Here is a 15,575-nt window from a genome sequence, read left to right as displayed (position 1 = left end):
CATAGCTGTGGCTTGAAGGAGCTCCGTAGCAGATACCCAACTTTTGGAAATAAGATAAATTTCAGACCTCTACCAGCAAAACGGAGGGGCTGAGACTGGAGAAGAGATTGGTGGTTGGTTTATTTTGGTTCTCTGACTCTGGCTTTCTTGTTTATACTTCAAACCCACAATATTGATCTCACATACCTGTGAGTTTGAGAAAAAAAGAGGAAAAGGAGAAATACGTGTCCTTTCTCCTCAAAGCTACTAATGTTATTTTATTTCAGATCTTCTTGCTGCAATGTAGACACACTCAAGACTAATTTATTTACTTTGGGAGCTTACAAAAACTTAAGATTGAGTGATATGCTGGCTTCTGATGTCCTTTCAGGAAATATCTTGGGTTAAGCAGTGCTTTCCTTTTCTCTTTTTTCATATAAAAATAACTCCGGGACTTGTAGTTGAGTCACTGAAGGAGGACTAAAATCATTCTTCTACCTCTGAAACTCTAGATCTCAGATTTTACTACATATTCTTTCTTTTCTATAAAAAGTAGCAGTGCCTGCTTCAGAATGTTGCTTATCCTGCTACTTTTGACCCCAGGCCTGAAGAACTCCTATAGATAGCACGTGATGTTCCATAAATATCTTCAAGTACGACTTACAATGACTACATTAGCTTTTCTTCTCACTGGGGCAGAAGTTGCTGGGGCAGAAGTCCCAGAGGTTTGAGTTTAAAAAATTCCACCTCTCCTAGGCACACTCCTACCCCCCACAACAACTCCCAGCCCGAGCTCAGGATTTGTGAGGCATTAAAGTAAAACAAAACTCAAGAAAGCATAAGAAAAAAAGTGACATGCTCAATAGTTGTTACGGGTTGTAAGTATAAAAGACTTTCAAATAGAGATGACTATATTTACACTCCATTTTCTTCTGGAGTTTAAGATGGGGAGGGGGAAACTGCATTGGTGGCTACGTGCAATTTCATGAGCAAATACATATTGTTGGCTTTGTTCACCAGCTCTGAAAATCCAGATATAGCAGTGGATGCTAGGAAGGAGTTAGGAGCAGGTTGAAGCAGCTCTCATTTTTGAGCTCCTGGGAACTGGTGCCCAGGCGAGCACCACTGCCACCAGGATGTGGTTTTCTGGTGAATGAGAGCCACTGATGGGCTAGAAATTAGTCTTTTATGTTTGTTTGCTAACCATGTGACTAGAACACATTCTCCTCTACATTACTGTCCTAAAGCATTAGCAAAATTATATGTCACTCATGATGTGATTGAGTGAAATGTATAAAGGAAATTGGTTTACTAAACCCATTAGGTTAAAAGGCAAATGGGAGACTAAAACAATAATCAAATGGCAATATTTTAATTTTTAGGATTAGTTATCTGACAGGAAATTTCTCTTTTAATTTGCTTTCTACATTGTAAAATAATGAAGTTTAAGGAACCTTAGAGAGAAACACACAAATCAGCACACTTAATCCTTTTTATAGAGTTCCAACCCACTCTTGCTAAAAAGTACTATTTCAGCCACCAAAGCAGAATAATTTAATATGAGAACTGAAAAAAAAAAAAAGCCCATGGAGATAAGGAGCTAAAATGAAGTCAAAGAATCGGGAATAAATTTTCCCCAAATGAATGACTCAAGTGTGAGATCCCAGCCTATACTTGTGCCTGGCACTTGAACTTCTACATTTGCAAGTTGTATGAAATCTCCTCTAAGCTGAAATTGGGATTTGCCTGTAAGCAGCTATGGTTTTCTTACTGTTACTGTCTGGTTAAATAGGTTAAAACAGGCAGGCAAGACTGTCAGCAGGGCCTGAGAGAAACAAGAATGTAGTGGGATGTTTATATCTTTACTCATTGATTCACTTTGCAGGAATCAGGAGAGGTGTGTGGGTGACAGTGTTGGGGGGGAAAGGAAGAGAGGAGAAGTAACTCTCAAAACACAGCCAGAGGAAATGAAGCTCTTGTTACATCATGGTGGAAAGGTCTTGATACTATTTTTCCCCAGAATTGAGGTGGGTGTGGCTGTCAGGGAGCACCCTCCATAGAGGCAAAGTTGTTGAAAACTGATCTAAGTCAAACGATTTTACATAGGGCAGCTGCTCATCAGTGGATTCAGCGACCGGCACGTGGCAAGTTTTTTATTATTATAAATATTATTTTTATTAGCATACAGAGGGTTAATAACAGAAGACTACATTTTCTTTTCTTCTCACTTTTTAAAGTAGAGGCTGACATTGATTTAAAATATCTAACAGAAAGCCATGACTATTTTCTTCACTGATTTATGAGCATCAAAGGATGGGGAAACTAGTCACATTCCTGTCATGTCAGCGTTTCACTCTCTCCTTATTCTGAGTGAGGTTTTCTAATATATTGGCTACGTGGTGTCTAAGTTTTTATCATCTCTACCATTCACCTGGCACTTTGCACATCTACTCATAACACTTGACATGTTTCCCGTGTGTTTTAAAGCTCTGATTAGGTTGTGGGCCCACGGAGGGCAGGGTTCATTTCCTAGACATTTTTTTATATCCCTCACATACAACTATGCACCTGGTACTGTGTCTTTATGTAAACTAAATGTAATGAATATTGGTTGATCACTGTTATATTGTTTCAGTGTGTAATTCCATATCTTGATATTCTCTTAAACAAAATCATAGTTTTTAGATCTAGAAGAGCTGTAGGGGACCATTAGTCCAAGCACGTCGTTTTATAGAAGCAGAAACAGAGACTTCTCAAAGAGAGAAAATGCGCTCACAGTTACATGGCACAGTGGGGATTAGAACTCAGCTGTCAGACTTCCTTTTTTCTTTTTGTCCCTTCCCAGTTGGAGAAACTGGTGTTTAAGTAAAGTTCAAGAGACTAGGGAATGAGTGGCAAAATGGATTAGCAGCACATACCATGAGCTGGTAAGTCACCGTTCTCAGTTTTGTGTATAATAACTATTATGTAAGCATGGCCCAAGTCGTTCTATACGTCGCTCCATACTAAAGGCTAATCAGGCAGGCTTCTCTGCCTTTGTGCAGGGCAAAGAGAATGTTCTGCAGGCACGTGCCTGAATATGAAGAAGAGAATAAGGCAGCAAAGAGTGTGCCTACCTGCTTCCTTACTCAAGGCCTGGGCTGCATGGTTTCTATAAAGGCTCTTTTTAGGCAGTTATTTCTGGGCCACTAGCCAAGGTGAAAACATTCTTTTCCTTGACTACAATCCAAAGGGGAACTTGCGGGAGAGCTTTTACTCTGCATCTCAACTGATGGCCTTTCTTCCTCCTCCTCATTCTTCCTTCTGAGGACATTTATTGATCACCTACTGTATGCTGAGCACAATGCTAGGTAGACAATGGGAAGACAATTGCAGGAAAGATAGCTGTGCTGTTCTTGAGTTTGCAGTTTTATTAGGAAGGCAAATATTCCAGGAACGGTGAATGGTGAGATAAGTGTTTAAAGAGTTATCTCCAAAGTGTCAATGGAATCACAAAGGAAGGGGTAACTAATGACATCTGTGAGGCCAGGCAAGCCTTTTGGAGGAAGTGACATTCAGTCTTTATGAATGAAGTATTGTGGGAGGGATGGTTTTGATGGAAAAAGTGGTCCTGGATGGAGGGGCAGCATGTGCCTGCTCATGAACACGTGAGGGGAAATGGTATATTTAGGAACCCAGAATTAGTTTGATGCGGTAGAGAGAGGGGAAAGTACAAATCTAAAGAACGCTGGATGCTGTGCTAAGGAGTTTATATTTTAGCTTTCGGAGATGGGACGGAAGGAGCCAACAGAGCAGCAAGTGACTATACTAATGTCCTTTTTTCAGAGTAACACGGGTTGCTGAATATAAATAGCACTGCTAAAGAAAAAATATATCTGGGCTCATTTCTTTTTCTTATAAAGATGAAAATTACTTCTTGGAGATACCTTTTGCTTTTGCAGTTGTGAGGTTTTCCCAAGTAGTATGCAATGGTATTTTTAGAAATCAAATCATGTTTCAGATTGGTTTGAAATGTACTTTTAATGTTAATGGAAAGAGCAATGGACTGGGAATTATGGAGACCTGGGATCTAGGGCCTGGGCCACCGTTAACAGGGCATGGTAACAGTAGCATATTCCTCATTCACTATGTAAGGGGTTAGGAATAGGAACTTTCAGCACTAGAGTTTAGCGTATGACCCTGTGTGTGTGTATGGCGTATGTTTGTGTGTGCATGCATTTGCATGTTTATTTGTAGCCTAATACAAAAAAAAAATGAGGCAGTTTCTAATGAAAGGTACTGATAGAGGCCAGTAATGCCTGTAATCCCAGCACTTTGGAAGGCCAAAGTGGGAGGATCCCTTGAGGTCAGGAGTTTGAGGCCAGCCTGGGCAACATAGCAATACTCTGACTGCACTCCAGTCTGGGTAACAGAGTGAGACCCTGTCTCTATGTTTTTTTATTTTAAAGGTATTGATACAATCAGAGTCTAAGTCTGAAACCTAGATTCAAAGACAAAAGTCAAGTAGTAAAGAGTGCAGAGGGATGACATAGGGTTGCTAAGTTTTCATTTGCCAAGTAAGGATATTATAAAGATAAACAAAGCAAAGCCTAGTCATTCTCCACAAAAAACGGGAAGGAAATAATGGCAGAATAAAGCACAGTCTTGTAAGTTGCCAACATGCCGTGGAATTCTTACTTAAATTTTATTAATTCTCTGAATAGATAATACATGCGTTAAGTTTCCAAATTCAAGAGGTAAAGTGCGTATATGGTGAAAAGTTTCCCTCTCACCTTTTCTCCTAGCTACCCAGTCTTTCTCCCCAGGCACTGTACTTTCTATCTGCCAAGACAAGGGAGGAAATATGACCAGCTGTAAAGCCCTCAAAGATCAAGGTTTATCACAAAAGAAAAACTTACAAAGTTTTTTAAAAGGAGAATTTAAACTCTTAAGAAATTTGTCTAAAGGATACCTACACAAAGGATCTGGGGTAAAATAATGAAGAATAAACTCAGGAGTAGCCCCAGACAACGTGGGGGATTTTCTCATTTCTGAGCTCTTCATCTCTTAAAGAATCTAAATAAATACTTAATTGAATTCCCCAAATTCTGTCTCATTAAAAAAATGCAGAAAAGGACAGACTTTGACCTGGAGTATTTTGAGGAAAGAGATTACCCAAATTCCTGTTTATTTCTGCTCTAGAGAAGTCTTAATTTAATTCCTGAATCATGTTTGGTTTTGAATAGGACCACAGCCTGACTTTTGTTCCAAGATAATTCAGTTCAAAAATGAAGTCCTATATAACTGAAGAGGGGAAATCTTTTAAATAAAACTGTTTGGTATTCTCCATTTATGTGTGACAGTGTATCCGACAAAGGAGTTTCGTTTGACATAATTACTATTTAGCTGTCCTTCTAGGCTATAATTGGTCAATGGGTTCAACTGCTTTCAGCGGCCACTTCTGAAATGTGAAGGTGGTGCCGTATAATCAGTATGTAGAAAGGATCCTGATCTTCTGTTGGCCCAAGCAGGTACCTTGGATTTGGAGCTGGTACCAAATAGTTCAGGTACCAGTTACAACCAGAGGGAGGTTATAGTCGACTCCCTTACATGCCACTAAAAATGATGCTACTGTTAGTCAGAAAGTGAATCCTGTGCTGGCTCTGATTCTCAGACTAGCAGGAAAAGAAATGCTGTAAAGGAACATTAAAAGCCTTGGGTCAATGCACGTCGCACAATCTGGCCATAAACCATGACCTGTAGAATAAAGAACTGACACCAGCTCAATAATTGCCAGAAAAATTAAATTTTTCATTACATGAAACAGAAAAGCAATGGTTGAGTAGTTAAACCTTCCTGCACGTTAGGGGACCTCAGACGGAGAGACCCAGCTCTGTAATTTGTTGAGGAGGGAGAAAGCAGCTGGCGTAGAATTTTGAGGGAAGGAGATAAGTTAAACTGGGTAGATCTTATTTCTATTTTTGATAGCCTTTGAGTCCATCAGTTAATAGAGATACAGATTTCTTCGGGGCCTGTTAATTACAGTAGAGGTTAGAGAGCCCCAGTGACAACTCTTCCTTGGGGGTTCTCCTCTGTTTAAGACATCTCTTGGGGACAATTTTGGAGTCTGCAAAACAAGAGGTCCTGTCCCAAAGCTGCCACAGCAGAGACAAACATCAACAGGGATCTGTGATTCGTGGTTCCTCCCACTGCAGTCCTGCTGGGAGCAACAAAGCCCCAGCCACCAAGTACAGCCTAAGGGACAGGCATCCCACTGAGGCCAGGAGCACCGTCCTCCCTGCTCCCTCCACCCCCTATGCATGCACACACTGTAGTTTTTTTCAGAAATTCTCCCAAATTACTTTCTTGCTAATCTGCCTGTCTTTTCTTGGCTCCCTAGCAGTTCCTTCCCAGACACAGGACAGAAAAGAAGGGTGGGATTCCCCACTTCATTAAAAGCTGTTTCCACATTTAATTGATCTGTAGTAGTTCATAGTGGGCCCAGCTCTGCAGCCCACCCTGGCCTTAACCCAACTTTCGGCCAAATACTTAATGACCTGTAAACAACTCAACAGCTGCTCACAAGGGTCCATATAGTCAAGAGACCCTGAGGTGAATCTTTTGTAAGGCAAAGCATCTTGCGTGTGATGCAGAAACACTTCCTCTAATTTATCTGCTTTATAGGTTAGTGCACTCCAGGACTCTCTAACTATAAAGGTAACATTTGTAGTTAGGGTCACAGAAGAGTGCTGATGAAATTTCCAGTTAAATTCAGACAAAATAGTGTCCGATTTTCTTATTGTGGCAGGGTGGCTGTTAACATGCCTCATTCTAACAACCCATCCTTTACCTCTGTGCCACATTAAAGATCAGTGTTTTAATTGTTTTAACTAGCAAGAAACCAGATGCCCATCCTCTTTAATAGAGAAACACACATTCTGTTTGCCTATTCTTTTTTTAAAATTGGCCCCTGCTCCCGCCAAGAAAGCAGAGAACTTTTATAGGGAAAACACTAAATTCAGAGTAAGGGGTTTGGGGAGAAGGTGCCCTATAGCAGCCGCACAGAGGGAGAGCGCAAATGCCAAGTAGAGGCTACGATTGTCCTGCCCGGTCATGAAACTTCTGAGAATGCAATGTATGGTAGGAATGCTTTATCTTCATTGATAGCAGTATTATGCCACAAGGAGAAAAACCGTGTATGAATAAACAAAGACAAATAGTCTGTTCTAAAAGGAGGAGTGTTTTGATAACTTCCATTTCTATTGTTTCTTTTGTACTGAATAAAACACATGTTCATTATAAAAATTTTGAAATGTATACAAAACTACAAAAAAAAAAAAATTCAAAAATACAAAGCCCCAGCCACCCTGTACAGGCTAAGGGACAGGCGTCCCACTGAGGCCAGGAGTGCCTCCTCCCTGCTCCCTCCACCCCCTATGCATGTCTTTTTTTCTGGCCGTATATGTATTATAACAATTGATCACATTGGACAGGTGAAACTTGCTTTCCATTTGACATATCATGAACATTTCCTATGTCATTTAATGTTATTTTATAACTACTACTTTATGGCTATATGATACATTTGTAGGATATTAAAACAACTTTTAAAAATAAACATGCTGGGCTTAATACTTAGGTAATGAGTTGATAGATACAGCAGACCACCACAGTACGTGTTTGCCTATGTAACAAACGTGCATATGTACTCCTGAACTTAAAAAATAATAAATAAATAAAAATAAACGTTCTTTAGTAGTGATGAGCATACTTTTAACTCTGCGCTCATCTATTATTTACTTAGAATAGATTTTTAATTTTTTTATTTTTGAGACGCATTTTCGCTCTTGTCACCCAGGCTGGTGTACAATGGTGCGATCTCGGCTCACTGCAACCTGTACCTCCCGGGTTCAAGCGATTCTCCTGTCTCAACCTCCCGAGTAGCTGGGATTACAGGCGCCCACCACCACGCCCGGCTAATTTTTGTACTTTTTAGCAGAGACAGGGTTTCACCATGTTGGCTAGGTTGGTCCTGAACTCCTGACCTCAGGTAATCCACCTGCCTCAGCCTCTCAAAGTCCTGGTATTACAGGCGTGAGCCACTGCGCCTGGCCTATTTTCTTAGGATAAATTTGTAAGAGAATTTCTGTTTTCTAAAGCTGTATTTGTCTCAAGTAAAGGAGAAAAAGACTCACTAAGCCCTGTTTGCTAGTTATTAATATCAGGGTGCAGCATAGAATAGTATTTTAAAAGCCTGGATCTGTAATCAAGCCATCCCTATTTAAACCCCACTTCTACCCTCCGGCTGCTTGGTTTCTTCATCTGTATAATCAGAATAATAATGGTACCTATGCTTTAGGGTTGTTGGGTGATATAAATAAATTAATATAGAAACACACACCTGATCTATTATGATATTGCCTTTTTTAAAAATTTTGAGACAGAGTCTCACTCTGTCGCCCAGGCTGGAGTGCAGTGGCATGATCTCGGCTCACTGCAACCTCCGCCTCCCGGATTCAAGAAATTATCCTGTCTCAGCCTCCCCTAGTAGCTGGGACTACAGGCATGCAGCACCACGCCCGGCTAAGTTTTGTATTTTTAGTAGAGATGGGGTTTCACCTTCTTGGCCAGGATGGTCTCGATCTCTTGACATTGTGATCCACCCGCCTTGGCCTCCCAAAGTGCTGGGATTACAGGCGTGAGCCACCACGCCTGACCATATTGCCTTCTTTTAATTCTACCAATGGCTCAGTTACGTGGACACTATTGTGGCTATACCTGGAAGAAGATGTGCAGAAATGAGAAGTAAATTACCCAAGGTGGCCAAACCCATATACCATGTGTCAGCTCCAAAATTCATTCTTTCCCTCGTTATGCTATAATTACTAATTTTATCTATGTGGAAACCCAAATTAAATACTGAGCTCTGGAAGTAGCCTAAGTATAGAGAAGTGACTGTCTGGCATACCGCTGTTAGCCTCCTGGCTCTTGTCACAACTTACCTTTTGCACTTATTCTTACTGTCTGTCTTTCCCACTAGAATGTATGCTCTCTGAGAGGGGGCTGTGCTGTTTAAACGACTTAGCACCAAGTCTGGCACCTGGAAGACTTTTGTCAAATAAATATATCTTATCATTCAATTATGTATATAGCCTAAAATGCCAGATCGTTTTCAAATTATCTCTTTTTGTTTATGCCATTAAGAGTATCTACATGTATCAAATCACCTGGATAACTGACAACTTTTCCTTTCATTTTTTATTAAAAGCACCTTTGATTTTTTCATTAAAAGAGCATCAAATGATAAGCACATTGATAAATATATCGATGAAATCATAAGCTACACAGGTATATAAAACATACGATTGTCAGTGGTGAATGTAGTCTTTTCCTCTTCTATCCAATTCTTTTCAGAAATCTTCTCCAGAAAGGTAAAGGACTCAAATATGAATACTTTCCTAGAAAACCTCTCATTTCCTAAAGTCCAGAGTTACACTTGCTGGGTACAGACTGTGTATACAGGCCAGGTTGGCTGACTGATCCATGTAACAAGTGGATTGTTCCATAGGCATAGCAAGTCCAATCGAACGTCAGACCTTTCGCTTTGCCTAATTTGCTGCATTGCCTTTTCCTCCTCTAGCTCTTTCAGAATCCCCACTTTTTCTTCAAGTGTCATGTGAGTATCTATTCTATATAAAGCCTGCTCTTGCTTCTCTTCTCCCCTGGGAGAGAGTTTGGCTCTGTTCCTTGTACTTCCATGAAACGATTTACGTAACGTGACTATGGCTCTGAGGACATTATATTGCATTTAAAAAAATCTGCGTTCTTATTTGGACTGAGATTCTTGAGGGCAGTGATCATGGCCTTATATCCCCATTGCTTACAATTTTGCATCACATATTAGAGGTTCTGTTGAATGAAATGAACTGTATGTGTGAGTATGTGTACTTAGAGTTTGTTAAGTGAGTAACAGGAAGCTGGGGAGGTTTTAAGTGAGGGAATAGCAGGATCCAATTCATGGCTTAGGAGTACATGTTTGACTGTACATTACCCTACCCAAATCCTGGCATTCTGGTTTGTAGGCATGTGCTTAATTACTAAAGCTTACTGTTTCAATCTTACACATTTCATTTGAAGGAATTGTGTTGCCTTGTTTGTTACTTCTGCAGCCTGGCTGTTCTAAGGATTGTAACTTAGTTACTTTTTTCCCTCAATTTTTCTCATACATTGAGTGATATTTTACCTTCACATTGGTACTTCCATTATCAGAAAACATTCATCTTTTTCATCATGAAACCAGTTGACTATAGGAAGTGGGTGGAGAATGTAATGCCATACACTGCTCAGTAGGGTTAGGAGCTATCAGGCAGGATTACAAGTTTCAGGGGGATTCCAGGCAGCCCATGCAGACTGTTTCTATCATTGTTTCTCCTTCATCCACAGAAAGCATTAAGAGTAAGTTTTATGTCTTGTTCATTGCCATGTTCCCAGCATCTATTATAGTGTCTGGGATCTAGTAGATAGTAGGAAAAAAAAGTATTTAATAAATTAATGAATGACTAGCTGATCAAAGGAAGGAATGTGGCTTCTCAGCTAGAAAGCACATTTGAATTTGAGTAACACTGATACTCCCCAGAATGGCGAAGGTGGCAGGAGCTGAGATCTTGTCAGTATTTAACAAGGCTTTGCAGCCCATACTACTGTCAGAGCCATTTGAACCAGAGCAACTCCATCTTGAATAGGGGCTGGGTAAAATGAGGTTGAGACCTACTGGGCTGCATTCCCTGGAGGTTAGGACATCCGCAGTAGATAAAGGTCATGAAGACCTTGCTGATAAAACAGGCTGCAGTAAAGAAACAAGCCAAAACCCACCAAATCCAAGATGAAGACAACGGTAACCTCTAATCGCCCTCACTGGTCATTATATGCTAATTATAATGCATTAGCATGTTAAAGGACACCCCACCGGTGCCTTGGCAGTTTACAGATGCCATGGCAACATCTGGAAGTTACCCTGTATAGTCTAAAAATGGGAGGAACCCTCAATTCTGGGACTTGCCCACCCCTTTCCTGGAACATGAATAATCCACCCCTTATTTAGCATATTTAAGTATAAGAATCCTAGTCCAGCAGCCCAAGCTGCTGCTCTGTCTGTGGAGTAGCCATTCTTTTATTCCTTTACTTTCTTAATAAACTTATTTTCACTTGATGGATTTGCCTTGAATTCTTTCTTGTGTGATCCAAGAACCCTCTCTCGGGGTCTGGATGGGAACCCCTTTCTGGTAACGCTACCATTAGAGAAAATGGTTCTCGAGCCTTTGGGAAACTCTTTGGCAAGAAGTCCCGTAAGTTCATGAAGTTCATCTTTCCTCACAGGGAGTTTACCAACTTGAATGCGTGTTTTTCATTACTGAGTTGACTGGAACTGTCATTTGTAGACTTTTGCTTTGGAGTTCAAGTCAACAACATCATTCTCATATTTTAAACGAGCTCATGTTTGCCCTGTTCCCATCAATACCTCTTTCTTCCTCTGCTGTTTTCTCATATAATTTAAGGTTCTAAGCAGAGGAGAGGAGAGGCAGAGAGGGAGGAGTTCTGCTGCTACTGCCACGTTTTCATGAAGATGAGTGTTCCCTGGGACAGATGGGAAGGAGGGTGACACGTCAGCGTTCCTGAGTCCTGGGAGTGGGCTGCAGTTACGTGGGAGATCTGGCAAACTTGTCCAAAGCTAAGCTCTTAACGCTGTTTGCTAGTTGCTGACTTCTTGTTAAATAGCCCTAATTGTAGACACTAGCATTCCAAGATGAACTATGTTTTATATATATTAAATGTACACTATTAGATTTCATGTGGGTCCCCAGAGATAGTCTTAGGCCGATCATGCCTTAAAAAACAACAACAACAAAAAATACCCGGGAGGCCCTGGCCGGTTTCACAGCTGGGCTCTGACCTGCGGGTTTCAGCCTGTGACGGTCTCTTAGGTAAAAGTGACTCGAGCTTCCAGCTTTGTGTTGCACATTGTCTGTCCTTCACTTTTGCAGACACTTTATTTTCTCAGCATCCTATTGCTATTTAGGAGACACCGTAGCTGCGGTCATATGTCACAGACACTCAGGAACTTTACAACACCCAGGGCGCTGGATTTCGGGTCTGGGAGACAGTGAGTAGTGGGAGCTGTCTTTACTGAGAGCCTGGCTTTAAATTGTTCTTTAGGCTGAAGGAACCACAGCCAAAAAAGCAGATCGAAGAGGTGCTGATTCTGCTGATGACACAGGTTTTCTGATGACCCGAAGGAGCAGTTCTTGCTCCTGGGTCTCTGGGGCACAATGGGAGGGAATCACTCGCTACAGCTCAGTCAGACCTTTTCTTCTCACTCCCCTTCACTGACACAAACTCTCACAGAAAGTTTACCGAAAAAAAAAAAAATTATCAGAGCATTTAAGAAGCCGTATCCACGTGAATTATAATTTAGTGGGATCATTTTCCTGAGGATTTCTGAGGAGAGGAAAAGAGTGCTTTTTTATAGATCCCCAAGTTACACATTTAGTGTTTCTATCACGTTGGGTTCTATGTGGTTTACACTTATTTAAGCTTCGTCTGTCACAATGTTTTTTCTGCGGGCTAACATCATGCTGGTTTTCGCGTCCTGTCATCCTACCTCACTTCCTACTTTAGTGTTTCGTGTTCAGTCACTCGGTGGTCACTACCATCCTGTATCTTTCCACTGTGAGACTACTCACTCACCCCTTATTTTCAAAAAGATATTTTTATTTTTATTATTTTTAGAAACAGGGTCTCGCTCTGTCGTCAGGCTGAAATGCAGCGGCGTAACCATGGCTCACTGTAGCCTCCACCTCCTGGGCTCAAGGGATCTTCCTGCCTCAGTCTCCTGAGTAGCTGAGACTACAAGTGTACATTACCTTGCCTGGCTAATTCCGAATTTTTTTTGTAGAGACAAGGTCTTGCTACATTGTCCGGACTGGTCTCGAACTCCTCATCTTAAGTGATTCTTTCACCTTGGCCTTCCACAGTGCTGGGATTATAGGTGTGAGCCACTGCACCCAGCATCACCCTTTCTTAATGGTGGGCTTCCAGCAGTGATATGGGAATATGATCCTCCCCTCCCTGACCACAGCTGATTAGGACAAAGATATGCACCTGGGCCAATTAGAGCCTTTTCCCTGGGATTCTAAGGAAGCTCTGTCTCTCTATGAGACTGAAACTTTGGAATTATGGGCAGTCGTTTTATATTCACTGGGTGGACAATTATTACCACATTAAGAAGGATGAAGTGAAGGTTTGTGAGGAGACATGGAGAAATTTTTCACCCCTCACCCCGTCTTCCATCCCTGTTTGAGGCTTCGCTGCCTTCCTGTTCTTGGGTTGTGTGAATCACCTGTGTATCTTTATGATAAATCTCCCCCTCCCATTTTTTTTTTTTTTTTTTTTTTGGCTTGAGCAAGTGTGAGGTTTCCTTCCGTTGCTTCTAATCACAAGAATCTTCAGTAGTCTGCATTTGTCGGGCCAGTGTTGCAGTCGGCATTGTCACCACTCCAAGAAGCAGGTAACGATTCAGAGGGGAAGGGGGAAAAGCGTGAACACACAGGTCCTCATCCAGCTGGGAAATGGAAGGCTTTCTTCTTTTCTTTCACAGTCATAGACTCATTCCTTGAGGGGAAATGTGTGGTGCGTGCAAGAGGTGGGAGGCCAGAGCCAAGGAATGCAAGTAGCAAAGAGCATGATATAGCCACAATCAGGAGGGAAGCAAGGTTCTAAAAGGCAGAGTCAAAGTTGAAAGTTTCACATACGGGGAATGGGCACCCAACAGAAAGATCTTGGTCCTCTAAGGCAGATAAAATGCTGAGTCTTGGGCCCCTCCCTAGGGATCAAGACATACTCTTGATAGGACTTGGTAGGATTTATTTTTGAAAGCCTGATTAGGATGTTTTAAAATTTGCATTTTGGCATCTTTTTGCATACCAGGAAAACTAAGAGGATCTTGAGAGTGTTTTGATGATCACCACCCCCTTTTTCCCCTTTTGACATGGATAATTCATATCTCATTATGATGTGACTAATTCAAATATGATTATTATCCAAACAGAAATATTCGTGTACTTTCATTACTGGAAAATAACTTTCTGCTTGTCAGAGCCAAGTTGAGGAAAAGTCAGCATTGTCTGTTTCTCATAAAGCACATTCTTTCTCTGTCTCATGCCAAAATTCTGTCTCAGTTGGAAATAAAGTGGACAAATCTTCACTGTGGCTGATCTGTAGCTCTATAAGAGAAGGAATATATTATGATTCTAACTTATCCTTGGAACTTTCCGTTCTGACTTCAGGTTACATGAGTAGAATAGTTAAAAATCAAGGAGAGTACATATACAGAATATGGGCATAAAATTGAAATGTTAGATAACTTTTTATTTTTGACATTAAAATGTTTTTCATAAATTAACATAAAGCAAATAAAAATCACAGAATGGCTTTTACTTTTACTTAGGAAGAGCAAGGCAAAGAAATGTTATTCACACATTACATCAGGCAAAAATGCAAATTTTCTCCCCAGTTAACACATTAAAAATATTGCCTCTCACAAGTTTCTCCTGGCAAAAGTTAGTTTCAAATCTGCAATTTAAATATTATGAACCAGGCTAGGCACCATGGCTCACACCTGTAATTCCAGCACTTTGGGAGGCTGAGGCGGTGGATCACTCGAGGTCAGGAGTTCAAGACCAGCCCAACATGGTGAAACCCTGTCTCTACTAAAAATACAAAAAATTAGCTGGGGGTGGTGGTGCACAGCTGTAATCCCAGCTACTTGAGAGACTGAGGCAGGAGGATCGCTTGAATCCGGAAGGCAGAGTTTGCAGTGAGCCAAGATCATGCCACTGCACTCCAGCCTAGGCAACAGAGCAAAACTCTGTCTCAATAAAATAAAATAAAATCATAAAATAAATAAATATTATGAGCCAGCTATGGTAGTGCACGCCTGTAGCCCCAGCTACTTGGGAGACTGGGGTGGAAGCCTGAGGCTTAGCCCAGGACTTTGAGTCCAGCCTGGGCAATATAGCGAGACTCCATCTCTAAAACAATAGTAAATAAGTATTATGTACACAGGGCCGAAATACAGATGTTTCTATCACTAATATAGGCTGCTGTGTCTTACGTTCTGTGTTAGTAGATGCATTTGAATAGACCATATTTGTTTTGATCTTCCTTCCCAACCTGAAATGAGCAAATGTTTCATGGATTTTTCCTTCTCCTTTTGGTTTCCCCTTGTTACACATTTTACCAGATGGCCGAGTTTCATTTGGAAAAGAATTTTCCATAATAATAGATCATTTGGTACTCATGACCAATGATTCCACTCCCCGCTGCCATCTACGGGAACCATGGGATGGAGTAAAGTGGCAAATGAGTCAGGCCTGGCAGAGCCTGGAGGAGGGGGAAAGACAGCAAACAGGGGGAGGCTTGGCTTTATCAAAGACCTGAACGAGAGTCCTAGGGTAGTAAGAACTGAATGGTGCGTGCGTGTGTGTGTGTGTGTGTGTGTGTGTGTGTGAGAGAGAGAGAGAGAGAGAGATCCTACATACACCCTCAGGAGATACTGTGTG

Source organism: Aotus nancymaae, unplaced genomic scaffold (genome assembly GCF_030222135.1).
Source record: "Aotus nancymaae isolate 86718 unplaced genomic scaffold, 86718_ANA_hifiasm-v0.15.2.pri h1tg000092l, whole genome shotgun sequence".
Taxonomy (NCBI): domain Eukaryota; kingdom Metazoa; phylum Chordata; class Mammalia; order Primates; family Aotidae; genus Aotus; species Aotus nancymaae.
The sequence above is the reverse complement of the archived record's forward strand: the minus strand, read 5'-3'. Positions refer to the sequence as shown.